Consider the following 7,989-nt stretch of genomic DNA (forward strand, 5'->3'; position numbering starts at 1 on the left):
GTGGAGAAAAGTCATCTCCCGAGAGGAAGGAGGTGAAGAAAAAGTGCAAGTGGTGGTGACAGGGTGATTAAACTGGCTTTTTCTGCTGATGCAGTGGAAAAAGTTAAGCATATGGGATGGGAATCTGACTCGTGTTTGGGTCTGAGATGATAGAAAGGTCTCTGTGATTTTTCTTATTTGAAAACAACAACAATGGAACAAAAAGTTAAAGTATACTGACGCTACAAAGTTTATAGTATAAAGGTCAGACTTAGGACTCAGCATTCTGGAGTAAGGCATCCATCTTTTTCTTCTTGAATCACAAATATCTTCTTTGGAGAAATGTCACCCCCTAGTGGAAGTTGTAGAAAGGATTACACACAACACTGCCCTGAGCGTATATACAGTAAGAATATACAATATACAAAGTATTAAAAAGTAGTAAAAAACATCATATCAACACTGTAATCTAACCATTTTAAGTCACAAAATTGCTTTCTCTAGTTCTTTTTTATTGTTAATATAATGCCTATTTAAGACAGACATTACCCCCAAGCCCCACAAGATGGAGCCAAATACTGTAGCTTACAAAAATGGTCAACCCTTTAGAGCAGGATTTGATCCTATCCATACCAGAACGTGTTATGAGAATACTAACTGCTGCAACCTTATTAAATATTTGCTTCATCTTTTCCACCATCCCTGATTTTAATTGTAATCTTGACTGTGGTGTAGCGACTGAGGGACACTCTTTTCACTCCCTCTTACCTATTGTTAAAGCCCCCTGATTCCATTCATGGCCCTTCTGCCTCTCTCTTTCTATTTTCCTCATCTGTCTCCCACTCTCCCCTGTCCTTCTCCTGACTGAGAGGGGCAGAGTGCAACCTCTTTGAATCGGGGTTTATTCGGAGCACGCTTTTGTCTCCCATCACCTCCTGATTAGATGGCACCCCTCCATGCTCACTCCCACCCCAGCACTTACTGGGGCTCACAGCAGCCCACTGACAGGGAAGGAAAAAGCTTTTTGCAGGTAGAGTAGCAGCACTGCCTGCGGACTTGTAAGCCTAAATATCCTGCTCATCTGGGATGTGGGGATTACCCTTAGACCACCCGCTCAATCCTTCATTTCCCATATGGGCGTGTTTGATTTGAAATACATAGATTGTGAAGCTTGGGCCACCTGTACTGCTAGGGAAAGAGATGTACAATGTTTTCAGGAGGACTGTAGCCCTTGGTAATTAACACAAAATGACACAAAAACTAATCATCTTGTGTTGGAAATACATAACAACCTGAAGGTGACTGGGCATTTTAGAGTTGCTAATTGTGTTGTTTCTAATTGTGATTTTATGTTTTATTTATTTTTTCAATATATGTATTTATTTGTATCCATTGTTTATGTGTTTATTTTGTGCGGGCATGTGAATGTATACAGTTCTCGTTTATTCTTTTCTAATTGTTCAGCCCACAGATACAGTACAGTACATGTGTTTAGTATAAACGACAAAACAAGCAAATTTTCTTGACTTCAAAATAATTTTGCACATAACTTTTACAAAAGCTGAATGGATTTTCTATTTCCATGCTTCCTCTCCTTGGCCATCTTCTCTTTCCTAACTCCTCATTGGCCTCCTCTTTTTCCATCTGTTCTCAGCTTCCGCATTTCTCACATTCGCACATGATTTTCTTTCCCAACACCATGGGGATGCGCTACATAAACTGATGACAAACACAACTGTCCCTCAGCAGCAGCAGCAGCAGCAGCAGACAACACAGATATCTCCTTTTCAACATTTACAGATAACCCTCTCTACCCTCTCCATCCTTGATTTCCCTCTCCTCTCTTTCCTTCCCTCTTCCCTCTGCTTCCTCCAACACTGATGGAATGAGAGTCTTATGAAGATAAATGGCCCCTCTCAGCTTCCTCGCCCTACTCCCATCTGCTTCCCTCACAGTTGTGGTAGAGTATCTCCTTCTACTGAGTGCCTTACCTGACAGGTTCACAGCATAATTTTTTGTCCACCTGGGGCAGTGAAAAAGGGCCTTACAGATATTTCATGTATTACACTGCCATAATAGCGATGCATAAGCTTGATCAGATTTCAATTACAGAGCAAATGAGAGGGAGAGGCTTTTTTAGCCCTACATCATGACTTCACAGTTGACGAGACAATACAGTGAAACAACGGTGGTGTGATATAAGTTGGGGCACTTAAAATAAGAATAATTTGGCCAGTAAATTTAAATCTGTTTCCGTCGTCTGAGTTATTTAGCTTGGCACAAACCTTGCTAGCCTGAGCTGAAGATACCAGTCTACTAGCACCTTGATCTTACAATAATAAATGTGATTAAGGGTATAATGTTTATGTATGTATACAGAGGCATTGTCTGTATACAGACTGGTGCAGTGTAGTGGCTGCACCAGTGTAATATTCATTTGGCGTCCCTGGGCAGGAGGCAAAGACCAACGTTGCTGCAAGAGAAGTCAACACCCGAAGAAAAACACATTTATTTAATACAAGTCAATATTTATACAAGTCAATATAAGAATTAAGTACAAGAACTTGCTGAGAGGAGAGTTTTATACAACATTTTAAGCTTGCACAAAGCAAAAAAAGTACTTTTTTTTCTCACACACACACACACACACACACACACACACACACACACACGCACACACACACACACAGGTAAATGCACACACAACTATAATATAATATCCAGGTGTTGACATAGGAGAAGAGCAACATGAGAAGAGATTTGCAGTGTCAGTAACTGCCAGGGAGTTGTTCCATCATATGTAGATACCACTGCACTGTTGGTCAAATGAAACACACCTTTCTCTTGATATAACCTTTAACTATAATTTAGAACAATACATCAGGTCAGATAAAAAATGTTTCCAATCTTTTTGTCAAAATTCAGTGACTATCTACCGTGAACATGCAGTTTTGCCCTCTGACCCGTTAAAGGGCTCTTTTCTCAATTAAAAGTGTCTAATAATGTCCCAAAACTACGTTTGAGTTGTAATTTCTTTGAGAGAGCAATCATTTTTATACATCAATTTTGTAGAAGCTTGTTGAGCGTGGGTCTATTTAACGATTCAATGATTTTATGTTCATTGCCATAAATAAATATGTAAGATTTTATAACATTATTTTTTTAATTAATAATTATGACAGCCTGGCTTTTTTCTTACACAGTGGCCTGGTTGGTCAGGTACGGTCAACAGAAAAAGAAAATAATGAAGGGTAATAGCGTCACAAATAAGAAAACAATGAGAAATGACAGCTGATCTCTTCTCTAGACTTTCTTTGAATTGAATTGAATTGAACTTTATTATACTTTCAAGTTGGATTTGAAGTTGAATTAAATACACCTGATGCCTACATATTCTATATTTTAACGTTTCGTTCCTGGAATAAAAGACAGTGAAAAAATGTATTTAAAGCCACTTAAAGCAAATATGGTGAATTTCTCAGATGCAGATGAAGGGCAATTTATCCTGACAGTCCAAGTTCACCCACATTTTATCTGTGGTTAGAGCACCACAGCGTTTTCGCTCTGGACACTGGTGGTCGTCTCCTTCGGGCCAGTCTTCATACACCAGAGAGTCATTGTTCGTCCACATCCAGCGATCACTCAGAAAACGCAGGCCAATCCACACTGGGTCAGTGATCTGGGCATTGTTGATTTCTCTCTGGCCCAGGTGACGGTCTGTCTCAGAGAGCAGGCTGGGAAGATCAGTATATGTCTCCCTGCAGTGCTCTAGAGCCTCCTCCCAAGTACTTCTCATTTCCACCACAGTTATGCTGAAGCAGTAAAAATCCAGTTCTTCACTCCTTTGCAAATCATTCCACTTTCCAGATGAGTGGATGAATACAGTGTCCTGTATATTCAAATCATTATTTGGTTGAGAGCTATTCCAATTTTCGTATGGGACCTCTCCCCCTATTGACCACTGCCATGTGTCGTTTGCGTCTCGGTAGAGACCGATCCATCCCTAACGATAGTTTCCACCTGCAGCTTCTGAAAGCTTGTCTTGGTCACTCTGGCAATAAACCATGGAAAGATCAGTGTAATGCTGTCTACAGTAAGATCGAGCTGTTTCCCAATCTTTCTTCTCTGTAATAAAAACATGTTTTCCTATGTCTGTAGGAATGTCTTCCTATGTGTTTTCCTAAGGTGTCACTAAAGGTTCAGGGTTTATGAGGAAAAGACTTTGCATGTGCATTGAATTTTTTGCACACACGCAAAAACCTCTTCATGGTGGACTTGTCACTCGAAGAGAAAAACAAATGACACTAAGACGATGTTCAAAGTTAAAAACAGGTGACACCTATGAACCTGTAGTTGCAACACGCCCACCAAATCACGAATCTCAAGGCTTCAGAAGAAGGATTTTTGATTACCAAGGGCTGGTAAACTATTAAAATGCTTCCTTGCAGTATTATTATTGTTTTAATAAATACAACATCTTGAGTTAGTCTTAGTTTTTCTTTCTTGTCAGTCAAGTCATGAACTAAAGAACCATAGAGGTAAAATAAATAAACAAAACAAAACAAAAGAACATGGGCAATAAGAAAGAGTATTTTTTGGATTACATTTTATTATTTTTTTTATTTTTGTCAAGACAGTATGAATGCAAGTGAATATAAGAATGAAGTCCAAGAACTTGCTGAGAGGAGAGTTTTATACAACATTTTAAGCTTGCACAAAGCAAAAAAAGAAGGAAATCTAAATATCACAACTGTAGTATTTCATCCCTATGTCAATGTCTCTTTTGCCTGGCAGAGTGAATGGAGAGACATATATTGCACTGTCAGGCTCCTGGCAGCTCCTCTCCACCCTTTTTTCTCTGAGAAACCAAAGGTAAATGCACACACAACTATAATGTAATATCCAAGTGTTGACAGAGGAGAAGAGCAACATGAGAAGAGATTTGCAGTGTCAGTAACTGCCAGGGAGTTGTTCCATCATATGTACATACAGCTGCACTGCTGGTCAAATGAAACACACCTTTCTCTTGATATAACCTTTATCTATAATTTAGAAGAACCAACAAACAAACCATTTATTCACTTTAGTTCTTTATGTGGAAAAAGAAACACCATCAGGTAAGATAACAAATTCTCTCATCCATCTTTTTGTAAAGATTGAGTGACTATCTACTGTGGACATGCACTTTTGCCCTCTGACTCAGTAAAGAAAGACACTTGCTATGCTGTGTGGCCCATAGCATCAATTCTCAATTCTCAAGTGTCTAACAATGTCCCCAAACAGTCAATTTTGTAGAAGCTTGTTGAGCATAGGTCTAAAACATTTGCATGATTTTATGTTCATTGTCTTAAATAAATATGAAAAATTTGACAACATAATTTTTTCACTTGATTATGAGAGACTGGCTTTTTTCAATTGAGCCCCTGCTGCCTAATGACTAATTTCTTATACAGTGGCCTGGTTGGTCAGGTACGGTCAACAGAAAAAGAAAATAATGAAGGGTAATAGCGTCACAAATAAGAAAACAATGAGAAATGACAGCTGATCTCTTCTCTAGACTTTCAAGTTGGATTTGAAGTTGAATTAAATACACCTGATGCCTACATATTCTGTATTTTAACGTTTTGTTCCTGGAATAAAAGACAGTGAAAAAAATGATTTAAAGCCATTTACAAGCAAATATGGTGAATTTCTCAGATGCAGATGAAGGGTAATTTATCCTGACAGTCCAAGTTCACCCACATTTTATCTGTGGTTAGAGCACCACAGCGTTTTCGCTCTGGACACTGGTGGTCGTCTCCTTCGGGCCAGTCTTCATACACCAGAGAGTCATTGTTCGTCCACATCCAGCGATCACTCAGAAAACGCAGGCCAATCCACACTGGGTCAGTGATCTGGGCTTTGTTGATTTCTCTCTGGCCCAGGTGACGGTCTGTCTCAGAGAGCAGGCTGGGAAGATCAGTATATGTCTCCCTGCAGTGCTCTAGAGCCTCCTCCCAGGTACTTCTCATTTCCACAACAGTTATGCTGAAGCAGTAAAAATCCAGTTCTTCACTCCTTTGCAAATCATTCCACTCTCCAGATGGGAATAGGTGTACAGTGTCCTCATTTTGGCAATGATTATCTGGTTGAGAGCTAGCCCAATTTCTGTATGGACTATTTCCCCCTATTGACCACTGCCAGATGTTGTTTTGGTCTTTGTAGAGACCGATCCATGCCCAACGATAGTTTCCACCTGCAGCTTCTAAAAGCTTGTCTTGGTCACTATGGCTATAAACCATGGAAAGATCAGTGTAATGCTGTCTACAGTAAGATCGAGCTGTTTCCCAATCTTTCTTCTCTGTAATAAAAACGTGTTTTCCTATGTCTGCCTCCACAGCTGTACAAAGAAAAATGAAGAAGTTGATTCTTGTCATGGTCATTGCTCTGTAGCATAGCATGTAGCAGGATTGTTCTCTGGTCTGGATGGGTGTCACTAAAGGTTCAGGGTTTATGAGGAAAAGACTTTGCATGTGCATTGAATTTTTTGCACACACGCAAAAACATCTTCATGGTGGACTTGTCACTCGAAGAGAAAAACAAATGACGCTAAGACGATGTTCAGAGTTAAAAAAACAGGTGACACCTATGAACCTGTAGTTGCAACACGCCCACCAGATCGCAAATCTCAAGGCTTCAGAAGAAGGATTTTTGATTACTAAGGGCTGGTAAACTATTAAAATGCTTCCTTGCAGTATTATTATTGTTTTAATAAACACAACATCTTGAGTTGGTCTTAGTTTTTCCTTCTTGTCTGTCAAGTCATGAACTAAAGAACCATAGAGGTAAAATAAATAAACTAACTAACAAAACAAAACAAACAAAACAAAACAAAACCAAACAAAACAACATGGGCAATAAAGAGTATTTTTTGGACTACATTTTATTATTTTTTTTATTTTTGTCAAGACAGTATGAATGCAAGTGAATATAAGAATGAAGTCCAAGAACTTGCTGAGAGGAGAGTTTTATACAACATTTTAAGCTTGCACAAAGCAAAAAAAAGAAGGAAATCTAAATATCACAACTGTAGTATTTCATCCCTATGTCAATGTCTCTTTTGCCTGGCAGAGTGAATGGAGAGACATATATTGCACTGTCAGGCTCCTGGCAGCTCCTCTCCACCCTTTTTTCTCTGAGAAACCAAAGGTAAATGCAAACAAAACTATAATGTAATATCCAAGTGTTGACAGAGGAGAAGAGCAACATGAGAAGAGATTTGCAGTGTCATTAACTGCCAGGGAGTTGTTCCATCATATGTACATACCACTGCACTGCTGGTCAAATGAAACACACCTTTCTCTTGATATAACCTTTATCTATAATTTAGAAGAACCAATAAACAAACCATTTATTCACTTTAGTTCTTTATGTGGAAAAAGAAACACCATCAGGTAAGATAACAAATTCTCTCATCCATCTTTTTGTAAAAATTGAGTGACTATCTACTGTGGACATGCACTTTTGCCCTCTGACTCAGTAAAGAAAGACACTTGCTATGCTGTGTGGCCCATAGCATCAATTCTCAATTCTCAAGTGTCTAACAATGTCCCCAAACTGTCAATTTTGTAGAAGCTTGTTGAGCATAGGTCTAAAACATTTGCATGATTTTATGTTCACTGTCTTAAATAAATATGCAATATTTGACAACATAATTTTTTCACTTGTTTATGAGAGACTGGCTTTTTTTCAATTGAGCCCCTGCTGGCTAATGACTCATTTCTTACACAGTGGCCTGGTTGGTCAAGTACGGTCAACAGAAAAAGAAAATAATGAAGGGTAATAGCGTCACAAATAAGAAAACAATGAGAAATGACAGCTGATCTCTTCTCTAGACTTTCAAGTTGGATTTGAAGTTGAATTAAATACACCTGATGCCTACATATTCTGTATTTTAACGTTTTGTTCCTGGAATAAACGACAGTGAAAAAATGTATTTAAAGCCATTTAAACGCAAATATGGTGAATTTC

Source organism: Solea solea, chromosome 10 (genome assembly GCF_958295425.1).
Source record: "Solea solea chromosome 10, fSolSol10.1, whole genome shotgun sequence".
Taxonomy (NCBI): Eukaryota; Metazoa; Chordata; class Actinopteri; order Pleuronectiformes; family Soleidae; genus Solea; species Solea solea.